Genomic DNA, 23,061 nt, shown 5'->3' with positions numbered 1-23,061 from the left:
AATTCTCTCTTTTTGAGCCATCTCTGGGGGCTTTACCTGCTCCATTCGAGAGCCATCTCCAAACTGCTTGCCACCCACCCTGTTCTAGCGACCAGACTCCAAGCCTGGGAACATGAACACCAACTGATGAAGATTCACCCTGCACTTTATTTGCAAGCCCCTATATGGTGCAATTCCTCCCTTCAGATTGGGGATTCTGAACCACATTGGCCAAAGTTTGCATCCAAGGGGGAGCACCAACTTTCCCACATGGACTGATGAGTCCTTCCTGGGTTGCACCAACTGTTGACCCTCACCCTAGATGTCGGAAGGCACCCTGGTGGCTGGACCACTGGCCCCTCCCTACCACACAACACCTCCAGTGACTTTTGTATTGTGATATCATGAGTTATGATTTTCTTTGTTTTGGTTGTGCTGTATTTCTTGACACTGAAGTTGTGCGCATGCCAGGTATCACTCATGTTCCTTCAATAAAGAGTGCTTCAAACTTTAAAAAAAAGAATGCACTAAATTTCAATATGCTCAATCAGTGCTGCCATTTGAAAATTAATACAAGAGCCCATCATTCACGATTTTGAAGTTGACCTCTTTATTGGGAGAGCAGACGAAAGTCCCTTGCATTCCTTCAAAATGAAATATGAAATATGAGACCACGGAACTGTGTTGGTGAACTTTCAAGAGTTATGGATTAAGGAAGCATCCCTGAAAAAAGAAAAGAAAAGATAACTTTTTTCTTAACAATTAGTTTTATTTCAGAATTTTTTTCCAACATCCCAACTGAGATCACAAAAAGATTTTAGGAGCTCAAATAGACAGCTCGGTACACCTTTACTGGAGCTCAAGCAATATTAGTCTAGCGGAACAAGTTAAAAATTTGATTTCTTAGCAAATCTCACATTGTGACTAGCACCCCAGAAGCCAAAGATTCTGAAACCTTTTGCAAAGAAATAAGATCTAAACAAAGAAATAGTTGCACTGTAAATAACTCTACAGCCACACATTTATATATTCATGCCCTCTAACACACACTTAAATATATTTGTAGTAGAAAGTGGGTGAGGGTGCTATTTGGGTTACTCACAGAAGTATGTCAGTTTTCAAGTGTGTGATTCTTCATCATGGAGCAGATTAGTGCTGGCATCTCTAACATATATGGCTGTAGGTACAGATGAAAAGGTATTGGAACAGTAAACCTGAAATAGAACCCCCTATGATGTAATTCACAAGAATGATCCCATCTTTCGCAATATTGCAGGCACAAAAAGAAGCATCCAACTAACAATAACCACATATACGGTTCATCTCAAGAAGAAGGTAACACAGGAGAAAACAGGAGTACCCAGGCTTTGCAGAATCATCAAGGAGAGAGATGTATTGGCTCAAGTTCCAGTGAAATCAAAGATTGTTTTCTGCAGAATTAATGAAATCTAGAACGTTCATAATCATAAGAGGAGCCAACTTACCACTCACCAATAGATTTCAAATTCTCTCTGGGCAACATGTTAATTTAACAGATAAACTTTTTTTTAAAAGTTGGGAAAGATGAAAAGGCGCATCTCAGAAACTGAAACAAGCAAGTGTTTGTTCTGGTCATCACAAAATCACACTAATGGAAACTCAATTAACAAAACTTTGCCTAAAGTCTGCAGACTTTGTATTGCTCTCTAATTCGATGCATTTTTAAACAAAGGGCCTGTTTCTAGAGTTTAGCACAGGGCAGGGCAGATTACTTTGCTCTTTTGCCCTGATGGACAGCCCATTCACCAAATTTGTAAAGGTCTGTCAGCCGCACTGACATGTCTCTACATTGACAGGAACCACCATGATTGACAGATGGCTTTGTCAAACAAGATTCTTCAAAAACAAACTCCAAAGTCTATTCCTTACTGCCAGGTTTTACCTGGCAGTAACAGGCAGCAGAGAAAGTCATTCAAGTGCTCATTCTAAATTAGGCAGACAATTGGATGGCTTACCTCTGAAGGGCTGTTCTCTAGCCTGTTGGATGTGTGTGTCCATGATGGAACCAGAGTAGACCCCTTCATCAGCATACTGAGGGTACTCCGTAGCTACTGCAATGTTTTGCCCTCTGCCAAACCAAATTCTAAATCAGCCCCCAGAAGGATCGGAAGAAGTTAAGAAAGAAAAATGGACATATCTGTCATTACTTTCACAAGCACAATAATTATTGCACCAATCAGATACTCTACAAGTGGGGACTAGTTTCAACAATACATGAATGTGAATAAATCGGCTGTAAAATGTGGATAAAAAGCTGGAAAGACTCACTCTGTATTTTGAAAGTTGAAGAAAGAATGGAGTTTTGCAATGGAAGGGGTAATAAGAGGCAACCAGTGAATGAAAAAGATAAGCAAACTACAATGTATGAATTTGGGAGAATAGATGCCAGAACTTAAGGTTTGTAGGCATAGCTTAAGAGGTAGATGGAAGCTCAACACTTGAAAAGTATATGGTAATGTTAATCAGAGAATCCATTTTACAGCCTCTGAATGAAAAGACCACAACTTGATAATTCTGGGGGCTATCAAATCCCAATCTATTACCAAATACAGAATACTGTTCTCAAAAGAGTTAGAACCAGTAGAATTTTTAATTTGAAAGTCTCAACACAAGGTGCCATGGAAATCTTGAAGAAGCTGAGAGACATTTGTGAAGGAAGATTAAATATTTAATCTAATACTTTGAAGTATTCCTGACAGCTCTGATTGAACAGCTGGATTTATTTGAAGCATACTCTTTGTTTTTTAATGTTAGCACTACAGACTATCGAAGAGTGTGGTGGGGCATAGTTTGATTGGTTGATAAAGTGATACAGTCAGAGCAGGGGCTATATATTTATAAACATATTGTTGATTAATATGATGGAAGCCGACCCCCTTACATGTTATGCCACAGACATCTGCTTGCTGAATGCCTATCAGCACATTCATGCAAAATATGGAGATAGTGTCACTGTTTCTCACATTAATAGGTAACGGCCCAAGGGAGTGAATGGGTTTTGGGGGGAAAAGGGGCACATCTAGGGTGCACAGAGATTGGAAGTGGGTGAGGATGGTGTATTTGGAGGAAAAGATGTCTTATAGAAAAATAGGGCAGTGAGGCATAGGAGAAAGTGTAACAAGAGAAAATAACCTATGAAATAAGAAATACTAAAGTTGTATCAGTGAATGGTTTAAATGTCTGAAGAAAAAAGAATATGGTCATACTGCTTTTAAAATCAAGGCAGATATAGTTCTATTACGTAAGATGTAGCTGAGATTAGAAGGCTGGGATCTTAGCCAAAAAGCTGTGGGTCTCAGAGGTATGATGATTAACTGAAGAGATCCAAAATAAAAGAACTGATTCCTTAAAGAGAGTTCAGTGAACAGTTGTTACTAGAAGCCTTTCAGTTAGCAAATAGAGACCTCCACCTCCGATAATATCATGCAATTAAATAGTGGCAAGACCAAAGTTTTAGAAATATTTTCTAAAAAGGAATTTATAAGAAAAAACTGTGACCATTAGTTAGAATTTGGCAGACAGACTATTCCACCACAAACTTAGCTAAGTATCAAAGGTTTTTCGAGGAAGATAAAAAAAAAAAGGGGAAACACCCAGCATCGATAAGTGAAATCCGACAAATCTCTATCCAAGGGTATGATTTAGAGTTTGGTTGGCAGGTTACTCCTTTGCAAACATGACAAAGGCTCTGACTACCAAATACTTGGTCCCTCACGTCTCATTTAGAGATGGGCCTTAAAGCCTTACGTTTTCCGTCATTGGAGCCCCTGATCGCTCATTTGACAGATTCCTACCTTTGACAGCCCAAAGAAGACTTCAGAGGGAGGACATTACACCATCAACCCTATTTAAGGTGGAAGTGTAATGCCTTTTTTCCTGCCCATTTCCAGGTATAGAAATACACCAATAATGATCTTCACACCCAAGGAGAAAGGTACTAGGGTTTGGAGGTCATTCATTTATTGCTTTTCAGAACAAATTCCAAGTTTTCTGAAAATGACAGCCGCTGTCCACCAAACTTTTAGTACAGTGAAAAGAACCTCTCATGGGATTCTGTTCAATATACAGAAATGACTGCAGGGTCGGCAGTTATCTCTAAATTTGGTGGGAAGAGTACTGGTGAGATGGCAGAGGCAATGTCTTCCTCTGTCCTGCCAGGCACTACTCAGTCCTCCAAACACTAAATCAGACCCTTTCAAAATAGTACCATTTTACAAAGAACTGTACAAGAAAAACTGGTTCCTTCTGATCAAGATATATAAAAAAAAGCCTTAGTAGTATCGAACTGAACAAACTGTCAGTGGAAGAACAAAAGCTTTTACTTAATTCTTTCTAAGAAGTAGTAGTTTTGGGTGATATTTAGCCAATACCACTCACCAAGGCACCAGCAAAGTATGTGCTTAATAATGAGATACATAAAATATTTGTGACTTTACTAACTCCTGCCACCGTTGCCACTTAGGGCGACTGTAGCAACACAAACAAATGATGGATGGAATGTCGAATATTGCCAAAAATTCACCTCCAGTACCAGATCTTTACACTGGGGGTTAATATTTGACTATGTTCAGCATTTCATCCGTCATCTTTTTGTGCTGCTATTGTCACCCCAAGTGGGAAGGGTTTGCCCAGACGTGTGTCCTGTGCTCACTATGCCATTGGATTCAAGCTATCCTGTCTGATAAGTGGGGATACCTCGAGACCGGGCCCAGGAGAACCTTACCTGGCAGTTCAGGCTGCTTGTTCCCATAGGGAGCAGGGTCAAGACTGATTTGCTCATCTCTGGGTCCAAACTGGAATGGTAAGGTGAGCAAAACAATTATGGATTTAGGCACAGATCTCTGTACTGGGTGTGAATGTTTGACAGTGTTCAGCATCCCATCCATCATCTTTTTGTGTTGCTATAGTACTAAAGTACACCATTTAAAAATTAATATCTACATTGTGTTTAACATTTAAAATGTTGGGGTTCTTAGAGGCAGCATTTTATGTTGAATTTAATTATTTAAAAATGTTATCATTGAAATCATGTTTATATTGCTGACAGGATTTTGTTTATATTGCTGACAGGATTTCAATATCTATGGCTGTAGGAAAAATAAAAAAGTGAGCATTCAAAATGCAATTCATTTGTTTATCTGTCCTTTTAAGCCTCTGCCCTGATTAAAAAGAAGATGCACCAGGTGTGAAGAGTGGGGTCCTGGGAAGGGACTGGATTGGCCAAGGAGTAGGGCGAAAGGTAATTAGGAATTTTAGAGTTTAGGGGGAATATAAAATGAACAAAATATGATTTCAGTCTTTGCATAGATTGAACAGCACGATCAATGGAAGAGTAAATGGGGAAAATATGGATTAGGAAGTTTGATAAAAATAATATAAAAAATTGTGATCTTAAACTATGAGACATTTTTTTTTTAAGTGGCAAATATGTTCTTGATGCTAATACATACTCATTTTCTTTACCATAATAGATCATTAAAGGTATTCTCTTACAATGTGAATTAATAGAATAAAAGTGGTAACTGAAAGCAATTTCATTTTGGCTGAAAGATCAAACCCTATTCTATCATAAGAATATGATTTTACAGAACTGACACAAAAGTTGCTATATAGACTGGGTAAATCACAAAGTTTTTCCTCTGCATCTCAGAACATAGATGGGTTCTTGTATCAAGTAAAAAAAAACTGAAGTAAAGATAATTTCCTCTGGATCAAATTTTGCAATTCCCCTATACACCTCCTCTGACTTGAGCCTAACTATTTGAAGTTCTAAAGTGCATCATACGCTCAACTTCTTCAATTAGTCTGTGACTTTTACATGGGGCTGTGCCACGTTGGACAGCTTTGAATCTCTCAACTTTTGAGTCAAATACTTTTTGACCATCATGAACTTGGAGAACGCATGTCAAAAAAGTCTGTGAAAATGAAACTTCAATCACTGGCAAAAAAGTGCTAAGAACTTTAACTCTGCTCAACAAATGACCCTAGTGTGTTGAGTCGCAGCAGGCAATGAGTATTGTGTCCTTGCTGTGGTGTACTGCAAGCCTCACAGGAGGTGTAAACTCCCAGATCTGCCCACAAATGTTTTTCCTCTAGCATGAGATAATATCACAGACCACTATCCAGCATCTTCAAAATGCAAACTTATTCTTGTTGAAAATATTGTTCGTGTTTTAACTATTGCTCATTCTGCTACACTATAAATACATTACACTATCTTCACCACTGTGCCAATACTATGTGTACTAAGATTCTTCTATCCCCTTCCCCATGCTGTTTCCCACGAGGTTCTGCTGATGCCTTTCAATGTTATACACCCTAATGTTAAAGTTTGCCTTCTCAACCCATCAGCTGCAAATCATGATTAATTTTGTGGGGTTCACTTTGAGGTGCTTGGATAATACCTCAGAAACCATGTTCTCTGAAATGGAGGGCACTCATCCTGCCAGGAAAGGGCAGCGAAGGCAGTAGCTACTTCAGTACACTCAAGATAGTTCACTAACCTTTTCCCTGTCTATCCACTCCATCTAAAACTCTGCCTCTAACCCTCCTTGATGTGTGGGGACAAACTTTGCTTGGATGACCTTGGATTATATTCACCCTGCCAACAAACAATACACATGTAGGCACACCCCACCATGCCCCTTCATGCTACCAAGTGGGTGAAGAACAGGTGTTGTTGCTGGTCCAGGCACACATTTATACTATAGGAAAAATACTTCTTCCCCCCATAGAAATCGGGTTGCCTGGAGCATGCCGCAATGAAGCTTATGTTCCATGAGGCTTTGCAACTATTGTAGATAAGCTAGATGAACAAAATGACCTGCACTGAGCCATGACTGAGCTTCGATAACACAGTGTGTATAAGAGGACGCTAAGAGCAAATGGCTCGAAGATCTTATTCAGCTATTACAAACTCTTGCTGCATACAGACTGGAACCAGAACAACACTGAACATCCTTTCAAGAAAATATCTGTAATACTATATACCACTTCAGCAAATGTATTCTCCACTATCCTAACCTTAGATAGGAAACTGCTGCATGGACTGCCAAATTTACTGATAATAGAGTCTTATTTTTGCCAGGTCAAAAACAGGGACCAATATGGTCCCCATTTTCTATGAATTAAAAATGTAGGAAGAAAATTAAAAATATGAGTTGCCTAGCATACGATTGAGACAAGTTAGATGGCATACGCCCTGAAATTGTATCAGGCACCTAGTGGGCTAATAAATAGGATTTTAATGGTTGATAAATAAATCACTAATGAGATAGCGTTAGGTTAGTTAGAGGAGTTAGTAGAACTTTCTTACCTGAGCAAAAGAAGAGGGCAGAATTGGAACTGTCAAAGTCTGTTTTAATATCAGTAATAAAGTGTATTGTCCAGCAGATGCTGCTCCGAATGTGCATGTGATATAAGCATGTGAAATGGGTTAAGGATGCCACACGTAAGAAAGTAATGCCCAAGTGGAGCTAAAGTCAGAGATTTTTTTGTTTAAACATGGATGAATTAATCATTACAAAAATAAACTTGGATTAAAAATACTTACAACTGTGTAAGCATTTGGTGATAAAAATAGTTAGGAGGAAAGACTATGTCAGTAGCCATTGTTTATTAACAACTTAAAAAATTCAATTGAGTTTGATTAACATGCCAAATTTTAGAATTATAGAGGCAGGTACTTTGAGCATTTATGGTAGATCTATTGATGGAATGGAGTGAAGATGCATGTGCAAAATCACAATTTGATCATTCAAAAAATAAAACAATATAAATATTTCTTGTAAACAGAGAAATATGATGCACCTAAAATGTATAGAGCATATAGTGAAAGCCTCATCTCTGAGTATTCATAGTTAGGATCACAATTCCATTGGAAAAGCATTTTTAGTTTGCTAAATTCTGCCTCCATTTTTCTTGCCCATCTGCGCATCTACTGAAGGTGAAGTGGAGGACTCTTCTTCTCCCACATTGCAACAAAGACCTGTAACAGCCTCACCACATACCTCAAGACTATCACTTCCCTACGGGAATTCCAAATGGCCCTCAAGACCTGGTTGTTCGACTAAGCCTCCTGGACCTGCAAGTGCCTGGATACCCTATTGGGTGATTACCCATGCTTTATAAATCCTGATTGATTGACTGACTTTGACATCGTTTGATGAATCTTCCCAAAACTGTCCAAATACAAAGACTCATCTGCCTCAGCTTTTTTGTAGAAGGTTTCCGTTTGATCTGTTAAGCAGAGGACGAGAAAAAGTGGGGGTCCAAAACATGTTTCTCACATTCATTTTCCCATATGAAAATCAGATGCAGCTTCAGCCAAAATGGCTGAACAGAATAACACAATATTTGTCAAAATATAGATCTCAGTCCTGAAATAGAACTTTTTGTAATTTTATGTAAGTCCGTTCAGTAGTTATTGAGAAATGAAGGCTGGAAAATGTAGATTCTTCATGCCGCGGAGGATCCCCAGATCAAACATATCAAAGTGTTTATCTGATTGGCTGCACCACATCAACAAAGATGTGTCAATGTCCTAAGAAAAAGGAAAACACAAGGTTATGGGGAGTAGGCTAAGAATAGCCTGCCCCCTAGTCCTGGTGTGGATTCCTAGAGGGATGCCTGGGGCAAAAAACGTACAGTTTAAAAAGTATTGTGAGGTTTACAAAAAACAAATGGCTTGGGCCAGGGCACAATTCATTCAGTAAGGATAAGGGCTATGCAGCGCCCCTCCCCGAGCCTCAATGAGGCCACAGGCACCCTATCCTTCTGGGCCAGAATTTTAATAAAGGGGAGATGGCCATGCAGCCCCCCTCCCAGAGCCCTATTGAGGTCCTGCGGACCCGCTCCCTAGGGCTAAGATTTTAATAATGGGGAGGGAGGCACAGGTCTCTCCTTCCCAAGCCTAATTGAGGCCCCAGTAACCCCTCCCAGAGCCAGTATTTTAATAAAAAGGAATGAGGCACACAGCCTCCTTTCCTGAGCCTCATTGAGGTCCCACAGATCCTAACCCCTATTTTAATATTGGAGAGGGGACACTATTGGTTACCTGACTGCAAGAGCACAGGCAGGTAAGTGTAATGTGTAATGTACTCCCACCGAGTGAGAGCAGAAAACTGTTCCCAACTGGTTAGAGCACAAAAGTCTCTCCCTGCCTATGCTTTTGCGAGCAGGGAGAAACATAATTGCTTTTTCCTTATCTGAGCAAAAGGAATGCTTCTCCCACAAGGTGGAGCAATGCTGGTTCCAGCTAGCACCCCGGATGGTTGCTCACAGGGGAGCCAGTGGGGCTGTGGGAGGCCTTCTATATTTATGTTAATATGTTAATCCCAGCATAAAGCCACATAGGCCCACATTGTATACTTTGTTCTGATTCTTTGGCAAAGTCAGTAGGTCGTCCTTACTTAAAATCACACACTTTATATTGTAACATAACAAATGTAGTTTTTGCTGGGTTTTTTTTTTCACCCACTGTAGTGCACTCTGGGAGATGTAGTCCCCTCTGCAACCCAAACTCCTTACCTCCACCTCTCCCTCTCGTTTTACTCCTGGTAATCCTAGTCTGGCTCTCCAACACCTTTTTGGTATGCACTTCCCCAGACACCTCACAAAATAAATTATAAGGCTTACTAGACTGGAGTTGGTTAGTAGGTGAACAAAACCTCTCTGTCTCCTCAATCTGTGCAGACTGTATTCCTGTTCCTATTCCTGCAGCCAGTGTTCTGTCCTCCGCCACCCCTCCAAACTTCGCCGACTCCAGTGTGAATGGGCGGACTCCTGGTGCCCCTGACGCTGCTCTCTCTGCTTCCCCGCTTCTCCAGCCTGTCTGACCGCCGGTCGCCGCTGCTGTGTGTGTCCACCTCGCTACAGCCGTGCGACCGCGCCTAAGCTCTACAGCAGCCCGCCTCCAGTGGAAGGGAGAGGCGGGAATACTCCGACAGGGTGTTCGTCGCATCCGACACAATCCCGCAGTCCAAGAGTTGCAAAGCCGAGGTAATAATTATTTATGCCCCTCGCAACGAATCCGCCACATTAATTTCTCCTGACACGGCCTTCCGTCTTCTGAGGTACTGAAGGTTTACAGGTCCTGACGAGCGAGCGAGCCGCACCTAGCCTGCGGTCGCCATGTTTCCCCTTCAATAGCTAGGGCTAAGCCACGGAAAGTTTTGGTTAATTTTCTAACGTATACCTCAAAGAGAAAATCCTAAATTTAGCCTTAAAAGCAGGCACTATAAAGGGTCCTGATTTTGTATATGAAATCAGATCGGACCTCTCTAAGACTACTCTGGAGAGGCAGTGGGAGTTGGGGCAGCGTATGGCTAAATTCAGATCGCTTGGGGCAACGGTCTAGATGAGATTTCCGGCTTTTCTTAAGATCATGTATAACAATAAAATGCACAATGTTCGCTCTATTCAGGATGCCGATGAATTATACGAATCAATTAGAGTGCATGCCCAAAGCCAAGCTCAAATACATAACGAAAATTAAGGAAGAATGTGAGCATGTATAGGAAAAGCCCACAATACAAAAAAAAAAAAAAAAAAATACTAAAATACTAAAAAAAAAAAAAAAAAAAAACGGGGAAAAAAAAAGTTGGAAAAAAAATAAATAAATAAAAAAAAAATATATATATATATACATACACTACACAAATATAAAAATATAAAAATTAGAATAGGATTCAGCACAATTATATGTATATTCACACTACTAAGTTCCCAAACATTAGAACTAAAATGATAAATTAGATCAAGAATAATCACAGAATATGTATAATTATATAGACACACACACTCATTTATAGTTGACACGGTGATGGCATAGTTTCTTTTTTTTACGAATAGTGGTAGAGGGAAGAAGGTCAGGTTTTTGACGGGTGGTGAAAGGCTCAACACCGAGCCAGAATAAGTAAGGGGGGGTTTCCCAGGGGGAGGGAAGGGAGGGGGGGCAAGAAAATAAAAAAACCTCATTTGCTGAACCAATGTGAACATCTAAAAACCAGCAGTTTATTACAGCTAATAACCAATAATTTAAGTGTAGCCAAATATCATTTCTATAAACTATGGCAAATTTAATTTTCATGTCATGGAATGTTAACGGTCTAAGAGTGCAAGGTAGAAGAAATAGGATTCTACAATATCTTAGAGATTCTCTAGCACAGATTATTGTATTGCTGTTGTATAGCTCCTATATATCCATATTTCGTGTTAAGTTAGCATAGGTACATTTCAGATTTAAACGCCATTTTTTCTTTCTTGCAACTTCTGCACACGACCCTTAATTGTTGACTTAGTTTTCAACCTAGTGGTTTGCCGTGGTGAATGTGAGAATAATATGTTATTGCTCTGATATCTGCTTTGTTTAATAAAACATGTCTGCACGGAGAGTGCTGAAGTTTCAGGAGCAACACGATATGGAATTGTTATGAGGTCTGATCTCCACGCCTTCATAGTCATAACACAAGTGCAGGCTTTGCCAACTTGGGCTTGAGGCGGGATTGATATTGCCTTGCACGAGAATTGTTAACACACTTGATGCGGTGCACATGCAGAGAGAGCTGGTGTATGCTGATGTGATTCCTTCATGCTAGGACACTAAGGTATGGGCCCGCCCTAAAACAACCCAAAGAGACCTTCTTAGATAATAATATAATATATGTGTTAGGGAGGGTGAGATATAAGTGTTGTTAACTCTTATTCATTACAGCATGTTAACATGCTGTCACCATTCGCTTTTTATGTCTTAGTAACTATGCTGATAATTTTGCTACTGATAATAAGTACTCTTGTATTATCAAAGATACTGCGCCTGAGAAGACGGCATTAGTAAATAAACATTTCAAATGCACATGTGTCTTCTTTACTCCATGTTCTGGTTTGTAATGATAATATAACGAAAGAGTGTTCATGAGTCCCACGTACCCTGAGGTACTGTAAGTTCATGTTCTGGTTTGTCTAAACATTGGGTGTTTGATATGTCCAATGAGACACTGTAGCTAGCTCGGTAAGGGGTGAGTTGGTTGCTAAGGTAAGTTTTGGGACATCCTAATTTGCCGAGGTTCCACTCCTCTGTGCACAGTTCTGTGTGAGTACAGAAACCCTGCAACATGGCGCCCAACGGTTTCGGTGGTCTTATATCATGACACTCGAGTAGTTTATCATTCATTCCTTAACCCCTTCACATCCGTTTCCGGAAAACGGGGTGTTGGTGAAACCTACCTATTTTTTGAAATAGGTCTTTATTCAAGCTTGATTCTTACTTAAACGGTTTCTTTGAATTACTACCCAGTTGTGCTACAAAGTATTCTTTGTGTTTTCTTGTTTCCATTTCTGTAATGGCGGCAGCGGTGGCTATTGCGCAGCATAGTCGCGTAGCGGTACGCAACCATCTTCAGACGTACCAAGTCCCAGTAGATGGGATGGCTGTGATTTTCGTGGTAAGTGCAGATCCGGCGTTTCCTTACGAGTTGTTTTACTCTTGGGTTACGTTTCCGGCTGTGGACGCCAATTCTGGTTTGTACCACTCCTACACCGCCTCGGATGTCCCGGCTGAATATACGCCATACAGAGCGTTGGAAATACCTATTGATCATTGGCAGCATCGAGTTTGGTTTGATGGCGCCCTCCCCCACTCTTTGTCCCGTGCGAGGTTAGGTCCACTCTCGATTCCAGGTACTAATTGGCCTGCGCTGGGTGGCTTTACCCCGCACCCGAATCACGGGGCTTGTACCCTGATAGAAATTCGCAGGCTGCATGTAGTTTCCATTTCCGTGATTCGTGCTTTAGTGCAATACATCGGTCGACATCTTCCTGGTGGTCCCCAGGTGGGTGTGATCGCTCCCATGGAACGAGGCGGAATGCGTCTCAATCCTGTTATGGTAAATTCGGTTTTTGGTGCGCGTCCTGTTGACAATGATGACTTCCCATTCTGGCTAGCAGAGAAGTTTGATCAACTGGAAGCGGTTTTTCCGAATTCCACTCCTGCTGATAAACATAGAATGTTGACGATAACTCTCCCGAAGGATATTACTCCTGAACTTGCTGACTGTGACAGCTGGGGAAAAACGTTTGCGGCAGTTTATACAAGGTGCTTCGGCACCCCGTCTATGACTGCCCTGCCTGAAATCGTTCGACGTGTTCAGAATGATCACGGTCCTGAGGCAGCGGTTGAATTGGGTATGCGCCTGTGTGGTTCTTTTGAGATTGTAAGTGATCTCATTCTCTCCAATGTTAAAGGAGATGCAGTTAACTTTCAGGTGTCGAATGCTTTGGCTGCTCTGCCCGATGCCGACAAACCCCGCCAGTTAGCAAAGATTGTGGTGGCCGCTTATAAAACGATTGGCCGCACAAGTAGAGGTCTGAAATATTTTCCAGTGAAGGAGAAAAAACAACCACTGGGACAATCTGCAGTGACAGATGCCCAGCCCAAGTCCAAGAAACAAAATTGGCCTAAAAAACAGACACAGGGGAAGCAGACAACGCAGACTCAGGGTCCTTTTCCTGCAATACTAGCTCCTGCACCACCCGAAAAAGTTTATGATTTGCGCGACCGCGCGATGATTAAATCACCTGATCGTTTTCAGGGTTCTGATCAACGCTCTCCTCGTTCCTTTCAGGACACATCGGCCCAGAAAACCGGTGGAGGAGGAGGGGGTGGACGTGGACGTGGTGGCCAACAAGGACGTGGTCAGTCCCGCCAGACGGACGGCGCAGTGAAGCAGGAGGATTCTACGCCTAGGCGTCCGCAGTTTGCGAAAAAGAAAGTCGCAGCCTTAACAGCGCATCGATATGCCACAGATAGTGAGAACGCGGCTTCGGAATCTGACGTGGGCTCTGACCTTGCTGGACAGCGCGGCGGAGATAACCATAGTCAGAGAGGCGCTGCGTCCACTACTGAGGGTGACAGCGACTGATGTCTACGTTGTGATAGAAACAGCTGATACGAGACTTGCTCCCCCTGAAAGACTATATGAAATTGTCCTGTTAATTGAAGGTGACATACAGCGTACCGTTAAAGGTGTATTTTGGGAGAATCTGTCTTCCACATATGATATTTTACTTTCGGAGGCTGACTGGCCCCCACCTTTTGTGCTCGCGGCGCCGCGAGGGGAGGAGGTAATCCTACCCAGTTTCGCGAACACTGTCTCGAAAGAGCATGCGCAGCATTTTGCAGAAGAGTGGGCTCGGGCTCTAGCACCGGCTCTGTACCGTAACCAATGTGGGTGGGATAAATTGTCGCCTTGCCACGAAATTCCGTTGCGGTCTCAGCCGCAGCCTCAACCTCAATATCCCATTCGACGTGAAGCAAAATCTTCCGTCGCGGAAATCCTTGAACAATTGGAATATCAGGGAGTTATTGAAACGTGTGTGTCACCAATGAATAATCCCCTTTTTACTGTGAATAAACCTGACGGATCATATCGTTTGGTTTTGGATTACCGGCATTTGAACTCGCATTGCCGTAACTGTGCAGTACAGAATACTCACGGCTCTGCCCTTGTGGATAGTCTTGTGCGTAAGCGTTTCAAGACAACGCTTGACATATCCAATGGTTTTTATGCCCACAGATTGGACAGCTTTAGCTCCCAATGGACCAGTTTTACAAGCGCTGGAGTCCAAAAGCAATTTCGGCGTCTTCCAATGGGCTACAAGAATAGTCCTGGTGTATTTACCGCTCGGATTGTCTCTATCCTGGAGGCTCTCGACCCGGATGCTTTTTCGTATGTGGATGACATATATCTCACAGACGACGATATTTGGGAGCATCTGTGTCGTGTAAATTCTCTTGTTTGCAACTTCGCTGACATGGGTTACAAATTCAACTTTGCAAAATCGCACATTGCTGAACACACAGTGTTGTTTTTGGGCTATGAGCTCAACAATGAAGGTAGAGGTTTAGCTCCTCACTTCTTGGAGAAGTGCGCACAATTGCGCGCACCAACAACACTGAAAAAATTACAATCCTTACTGGGCTTTTTGAATTTCGGCAGAACATACATTCCGGAATATGCCCAGCGTGTCAAGCCTCTGTATGCTTTGATACAACCAACTTTCTCAAAATCATGCTGGCTGCCTGAGCATTCAGCCATTTTGCAATCCTTGCAGGCTGATCTGCTCGCTTCTAAATATTTACTGACTCGTGATAACCACACCAACCTGGTAATAAGAATAATTCCTGGGACGGTGGGTTTCACCTACCTCACTTTTAATGAAGGTGACACAGTACCTATTGCTTACAAGTCACACTTGTACACCTCGGCTGAGATGCGGTTTCCCACCATAGAAAAGGTTTTAACTGCTGTACAGATGGCAATTCTAAAAGAACGTGCTCTGTCACAGGGGAAACGCATGCTAGTGGTAACACCCTGTCCTCATTTGGAGGCAGTCACGAAAGCCAGTGTACCAAATTCAAAAGCTTTGCACCCTCGGTGGATTCAGTGGGCTGCGTCATTGTCATCCGCAGATGTCATGTTTATTTTTGACGCTTCCTTACGGTCGCAGGAGTACTTGCAGTATGAATTCGTTCATCCTGCTCCTCTGGCGATGCGACCTTTGGAAGACTTCCATTGCATCATTTACACTGATGGGTCGGCGCAGGTTGCGCATGGCTCTAAACATGCCTACGTTTCCGCATGCGCCATTGTGGTCGGTGCTATGTTGAATGATGAGTTCATTTCCAGGGAAGTACACACGTTGCCCCTGGGCGATTGCACCGCACAATTGGCAGAGCTTCGTGCTCTATTACTAGCTTTGGAGTACGCAGATCCCAGTGTTACTACTCTAATTGTAAGTGATTCTTACTACTGTGTCCAGTCTTACAATGAAAACTTGTTCTTTTGGATTCAAAATGACTTTCGTGATTCCAAGGGTAGCACAATAAAACATAAAATGATCTGGGTTCGAGTGGCAGAGCTTAAGGCTAAGTTGCCGCTCGTTTTTGTGATTCATACTCTCGGTCATCAGCGCGTAGGAGTACACGCTCTTGGCAACTCGCTTGCTGATGAAGCGGCGAAATCAGCAGTATCTACATACTTAGTTGCAGCAGTTACTAGGTCTAAAACCAAGATTGATAGCGACATCTTGGCAGCGGTTGCTGCCTCTGAGAAGGGAAGTAAACATCCTTCGGGATTCCCTTCGAAGTATAAATACCACTTAAGTCCCGAAAAGGTTCCTTTTGTGACAATTCCTGATGTTGGGGAACGGCTGATTCCCAACTCGGATCGCAGAACAGACTTGATTACAGCGGCTCATGAAGGTGTGGCGTCTGCGCATGCGGGCGTCTCAGCCACTGTAACGCAATTACAACAACGTTTCTGGTGGCGGGGACTGTACAAACAGACGCGTGATTATGTCCTCCTTTGTGACATATGCCAGCAGATTAAACCTTCAACTGCTACGCGTCCGCCTCAGACTCAGTTGTACATTTCTGATAAACCACTAGGCTGTGTTTATTTAGATCACTGCGGTCCATTTTCATCTGATACTGCGTATAAATACATCTTAGTAGCAGTTGACTCATGCACACGCTTTGTGTGGTTATGGCCACATCGCAGCGCTGATTCCCGGACTGTCATCAGAGATTTGCGTATCTTTATAGGGATTTTTGCCTGTGGTACCTTCCATTCGGATCAGGGTCCGGCTTTCGCCTCTAAGGCGTATAAGGATGCCATGACTTCGATGGGGGTCCAAGTCAAGTTTTCGTCACCCTACAGACCCGAGGGTAATAGTGTAGTTGAACGAATGAACCGTGATTTAAAGCAATCTTTGACAGCCCGAGTTATAGGCACTGGCAGAAACTGGCTGGCCCACCTCTATGGCGTGCAGCGTGCTCTTAATAATCTCCCTAGAAGGTCTCTGGGTGGGCGGACCCCATACGAAATGCTCTTTGGCATCAAGATGTTCGTCCCTGACCTTGACGGTCTAGACTCGGTGGTTCGCGCCACTTCCTTTGACGCAGATGAACATTGCAATATTTTACAGAATCTACAAAAGACGAGAGACACTCTTGCAAAGGAACATTTGCCCTCCGCTTCGGATGATGCGTTGCAGATCCCGGTAGTTGGCTGGCTACCCCAAGTTGGAGAACTGGTTCGAGAGAAGATCGACAACAAGAAAGAGTTTGGTCCCTCCTATCGAGCTCCGGTCCCAGTGCTTGGAGTGAAGGGCACAAGAACAGTCATTTTACCACCACTTCCAGGTCGTAAGGAAAACAGGTTTATTTCTATTGACAATGTCAAGATACACAGAGTGGCCGATTCTTCTTAGCATGACACCGGCTGTTTCCTGTCCTTCCATTGTGAGAAATTCAATTATGCCCACTGCTTCTAATGATGAACCTGAGGTGGCCATAGACTTACCTGCTGTTTCCAGTCCATTATTGAATAATTTACCAGGAACTAACCTTGATGAGACAGACTATACATACCCCACTGATTTGTCCATGCCCGACCTGCAAGCTCGCTTAGCCACGGAATCCAGATTTTCATTTGACTCTGCTTCCCTTGCCTCGAAAAAACCCTCTAAAATTGCAGTATATGCCAGCCTGTTTAAAAAACATTTTTTGATACCTCCTTGGATATACATTTGGCTGGTCCTTTTTTCAGTTTACCTTTTTATGTCAATTGGTTTTGTGTTTTATTTTTTTCGGATTATGAATGGACACTATGTCGAGGAGAGAACTTGCATTACTCATTTGAATGGAACTTTGGCCCCGCTTTCCTCTTCACATTCTACACACAGATTAAAAAGAGACTTGACTTTGGTTAACATCACAGCATGGCCTGTTCTGGATGGAATCGCGTGGGATGCAGTTCGTTTTCAGATTCATGGTCCAACGGAAGTCGTTAATGTCCCTAATGTACTGAGAGTTAATATGGGGGATGTGGTGAAACAAAACATTCGTTCTGATGATTGGGATGTTAATGCAGTGGAAAGTTTGTTTTCTGATTTGAAATATTATGCTGCTTTTGATGCTGAGGATTTATATTTAGAATCTGCTAATTATGGTGAATTGTTCTGTTACCAACATTATGGCAATCACTTCTTACACAAGACATCTTCCCGAAGGGATGCGGTTAATTTTACTCAGTGGGAACATTGCCCGGCACCATCACAAGGGAGTTCAGCAACGTTTCTTAAAAAATATACTTATTTCACTGACTTTAATCAGTCCAATCCCGAGTCATTTTATTTTAAATTTAACAAACAGCCACTGTCCAAGGTTCGACTTACAAATACGAAATTGTTGTATTCAAAGGCCTTCCTGGGTGAATTAGTTACTGGAGGGTATGAGTTATGGAAGGATACCATAGACCTTAAATCAGTTTGGGGCTCAAGGGCCTGGCAGGTACAAGGCACTGAGGCTTTGCACCGTGCATGTCTCATCCCAAATCATATGTGGTTTTTGAATGAAACCATTTCCCAGACCACGTGCTTTGGATTGGCTACATCTAAAAGGTTAAACACCCCGTCTTTCCCGGAGTTGGAGGAATATGAGAATTGGAGTAATTTTACTAAATTGTCCATTAGAGATATACAGGCTCTGCTTCTGAATTCCTCCTTTAACATTTCCAGTATGAATCCCAAGGGTTGGCTGCTTTGGCACCGTAGTGCTGATTCTTGCCAAAAAAGATTTTTAAATATAACTGACGGTTTTAAGACTGTTAGATCTGATCCCCGTTTTGATTTGAGTCATACTGTCACCTCTTACTCTGTTGGCAAGTTGTGTCAAGCTTGGCTGAAACATTCAACTTTACCTGCGGTTAAATATCACCTTTCCAAACTGAATGCAGACGTGGATTTGAATGATTTCATTAAAGGCCCGGCTAGTGGCAGGTCGAAAAGATGGTTATATGGGGTTTACAATGAAATTTGGAAACTCTCACAGATTGAGGCTGCTTCACGCCTTAGGGCCATTGATCAGGCAAATCTTGAAAAAGTGCTTGCAGTGGTTGACAATAGCATTAACGTGCTTTCTTCTAGAATTTACACATTAGATAATATTGTGTCGTCTGTTGTTGATATTGTGCATGATGAAGTGTCTGTATTATACCATGGTCAAAATCAATTACGTTCAATCATGCAGTTTGCGTGGACACTACAGACTCTAAAAATGGGTAAAGTTCCCTGGGGATACATGAACGTTTCCTCTTTATTTGCACCGTTTAATTTGACAGACAAACAACGCTTGCTTTCAATGCGTGATGCTTCCTTTTCTATGCTCCATATTGAAAGATTGGAATCTTTACCTTTCTCTGTGGCAGAGACCACTGCTGCTACGTGGCTTATCCACGGTTTAATAACGCTGCCTTTTGCTTTATATAAGTTTTCAAATTGTATGAAATATGTGCCAATAGGTCGTTTTGAACCCTTAGGTAGCGGTTTTCTTCATGAGGTCTGGTCACTCCCATACACATACAGATGTTTCAAGGATGACCAAGAAGTTTATCTAACAGGGGATGAGTGTACTGAGACTCCAGATCATTCCTTAATGTGCAGACACATACAGTTACACGGTTCATGTAATAAGGACAGACCGAATATGGCTTGCGTTTTACAGGGCACGCCAGTTCCTGCTATCATCCCCACGTTTAAATTGTTAGAGAATGGTAGTTATTTAATGCTCAATAATGAAAACTGTTGTGGTTTAATTAAAGGTATAGCTTTCATAGTAACAGTTAGTGAGCGAGTTATTTGCTGCAGAAATGTTCTTTATCCTCCCACACGTGAACATAGGGAGTCTTCCATTTGACCACAGATACCGACCTTGGGAGCAGAATTCAGCGGCATGGCTAGAATAAGAGCTCTATTGTCCCAGAAAGAGGTGGCCTTGAGCTCGGCCCGTGAAACTTTCGTGCTTCACATTGCTAACACCCGTACGGAGGTTCAGGCTCTTTTAAACACTGATTTGCCCTTGCATTTCGGAGCCATGGTCCGTTCTATCTTTAACGCATCCTCCACAACGGGCCTAGCACATTTTTTTAAAGTTGTTAGCGGTGGTCTCGTGACTTCCTTTGAGAAGATTTTTGGAGTCATCCCTGCTTTCTTCCATTCTATTTTTTCATCCTTATTTGGAGGGTTCCCGTTTTTGCTTGCATTAGCGGCTGGCGCCTTGGTGGTTTTCTGTCTTTTTAAATATGGATGCCCTTCCTGTGCAAGACCACGCACAGCTACTACTGACGCGGTTTCGCAACCGCATGCTTGATTACTATGGCACACTGCCGTTAGCGACTCTAAGCACGGCGTTTGGATTATCTTTTCGGTTCTCCTATTTCACCTGTGCCCAGCCTGTATTTCGCTGCCTGACCTGTGATTTCCTTTGGGCCATTGATTTGTGTCTCTGCGGACCAATATCTGCTGACGTCGATTTTGATCAACTGATGAGTCCTATCATTGCTCACGAGTTGGTTTGTTCTGACGAAAGGATTATGGCCTTTGCGGTGGCACATGGACTAATGGGTCCCTGGGATATGTTGTCGGCAGCGCAAAGTTTCTTGGAACGAAGTTTTCTTGAAAACCCACCGAGCTGTCCTCTGATGGTTATAGAGGATCCGGTGCTGGAAGATCACGTATGTTCCTTTCATCTTTTAAACTGGATGGCTGAACTGTTTTCGGATGAGGACAGTGACTTCCTCCTTGAGGCTGTTGCAGCTTACTTTTCATATACGGTCTTATCATAGACACTGCCTCAGATTGGCATGCTGATTGATAGCATTTCCTTGATTTTATTGACTTTTGGTCAAGACATTTTATTTTTGCTTGCCTATTGGCTTGAGCCACATTATATTTGTGGGCTATTTTTTAGCATTAGTTTTTATAATTGAATTTTTATTCATGCTCGTTTTTAAATGGATTCTGCTCTCATGTGATGGCACTTCTGTTACCTTATTTAGTCCGTTCTCGGATCATGGGGGGGTGTTGTATAGCTCCTATATATCCATATTTCGTGTTAAGTTAGCATAGGTACATTTCAGATTTAAACGCCATTTTTTCTTTCTTGCAACTTCTGCACACGACCCTTAATTGTTGACTTAGTTTTCAACCTAGTGGTTTGCCGTGGTGAATGTGAGAATAATATGTTATTGCTCTGATATCTGCTTTGTTTAATAAAACATGTCTGCACGGAGAGTGCTGAAGTTTCAGGAGCAACACGATATGGAATTGTTATGAGGTCTGATCTCCACGCCTTCATAGTCATAACACAAGTGCAGGCTTTGCCAACTTGGGCTTGAGGCGGGATTGATATTGCCTTGCACGAGAATTGTTAACACACTTGATGCGGTGCACATGCAGAGAGAGCTGGTGTATGCTGATGTGATTCCTTCATGCTAGGACACTAAGGTATGGGCCCGCCCTAAAACAACCCAAAGAGACCTTCTTAGATAATAATATAATATATGTGTTAGGGAGGGTGAGATATAAGTGTTGTTAACTCTTATTCATTACAGCATGTTAACATGCTGTCACCATTCGCTTTTTATGTCTTAGTAACTATGCTGATAATTTTGCTACTGATAATAAGTACTCTTGTATTATCAAAGATACTGCGCCTGAGAAGACGGCATTAGTAAATAAACATTTCAAATGCACATGTGTCTTCTTTACTCCATGTTCTGGTTTGTAATGATAATATAACGAAAGAGTGTTCATGAGTCCCACGTACCCTGAGGTACTGTAAGTTCATGTTCTGGTTTGTCTAAACATTGGGTGTTTGATATGTCCAATGAGACACTGTAGCTAGCTCGGTAAGGGGTGAGTTGGTTGCTAAGGTAAGTTTTGGGACATCCTAATTTGCCGAGGTTCCACTCCTCTGTGCACAGTTCTGTGTGAGTACAGAAACCCTGCAACATTGCAGGAGACGCACCTTCTCAAATCTGAGGCATACGCTATACTAAAGAAACACAGATGGATAGACACATATTGCTCTACTGACCATAATGCGAATGTAAGAGGAATTATTTTTATCTTCAAAAAATCAGCAAAAGCACAAATCCTAGAGTTAAAAGAAGATAAAACAGGGAGATGGCTGATGGTCAAAGTATCTTTTGAGGGTCAGAACAGAACATTGGTGGGGTACTACGGACCAAATTCAGATGATTCATCACACTTGGATGCCGTTAGAAACCAATTAATATCCACCCAGGATCCAATAATTTGGATGGGGGACTTTAACATCGTACTTGATCTTAATTTAGATAAGTCAAATACATCGAGAGTTCCCAGTATGATAAGATCAAGGGAGACTCTTAAATCTATTATGAAACATTTAGGGTTAGCAGATCTCTGGAGAGAAAAGGTGGGCAATATGCCAGGAATATCTTTTAGAAATAGTCGATTTAAACATAAATCTAGAATAGACTATGTTTTTTTCAGCTATTATCTGAAGGACACCTTGATTGCTATAAAGTATCTTCCATCACATTTATCAGTCCATTCAGCAATAGTATTTACTAAGCATGGGCGTAAAATCCGCTACGCTCGCGGATTTTTCGTATTTTCGGAGAATCTGCAATCCGCGAACTCTCGCGGATGCGGCGAGAATACGCAAAATCCGCGCGAAGCGGATTTTTTGTTTGTGTTCGCACTGCTCGCGCTGCTCGCGGTCCGCGGCGCGGGCAGGAACAATCTCGCACTAGCGAAAGTACAAAAATTACTTAGTAAAGGAAGTGGCCCAGTCTCCAACTTCCTGTTCCTGTCCAGCAAGCTCCTCCCATAGGGGTGGGGTGAAGGAAGTGCCCCAGTCTCCAACTTCCTGTTCCTGTCCAGCAAGCTCCTCCATTTCCTGGCCACTTTTCGATCATTCTTGACTGGGAAGGATTACTTTTTGTGGTTGCTGCTGGATATTTGGATTTGAGGCCTTTTGGATTACTTTTGGATTCGAATTTTGATTTCACAAAGAAGTAAGTTGATGTTGTTTGTTTGTGGTGATTTTTGTGTGTGTTGTTTTTTTTCGACTTTTTTGGGGGGAAAATCTGCAAGTTCGCGAGCTGAGGATGTTTTTGCTTGTGTTCGCACTGCTCGTGTCCCGCGCAGCAACAA

At 42.2% G+C, this 23,061-nt stretch overlaps 1 long non-coding RNA gene across 1 annotated transcript in view; it reads right to left on the bottom strand.

The window, feature by feature from the left end:
- Positions 1-573: 573 nt before the first annotated feature.
- The window catches only part of LOC144798612 (uncharacterized), a 48,527-nt gene continuing 26,039 nt past the window's right edge, over positions 574-23,061 (bottom strand). The window contains exons 2-4 of the long non-coding RNA XR_013603579.1: positions 1,974-2,101; positions 1,082-1,156; positions 574-702 (exon numbers count right to left, since the gene is read on the bottom strand). This is a non-coding gene — a long non-coding RNA (uncharacterized LOC144798612). The remainder of the gene's footprint in view (positions 703-1,081; positions 1,157-1,973; positions 2,102-23,061) is intronic.

This window comes from Lissotriton helveticus, chromosome 12 (genome assembly GCF_964261635.1).
Source record: "Lissotriton helveticus chromosome 12, aLisHel1.1, whole genome shotgun sequence".
Lineage (NCBI taxonomy): Eukaryota > Metazoa > Chordata > Amphibia > Caudata > Salamandridae > Lissotriton > Lissotriton helveticus.
Note: the sequence above shows the minus strand (reverse complement) of the source record. Positions and strands in the feature narration are given on the sequence as shown.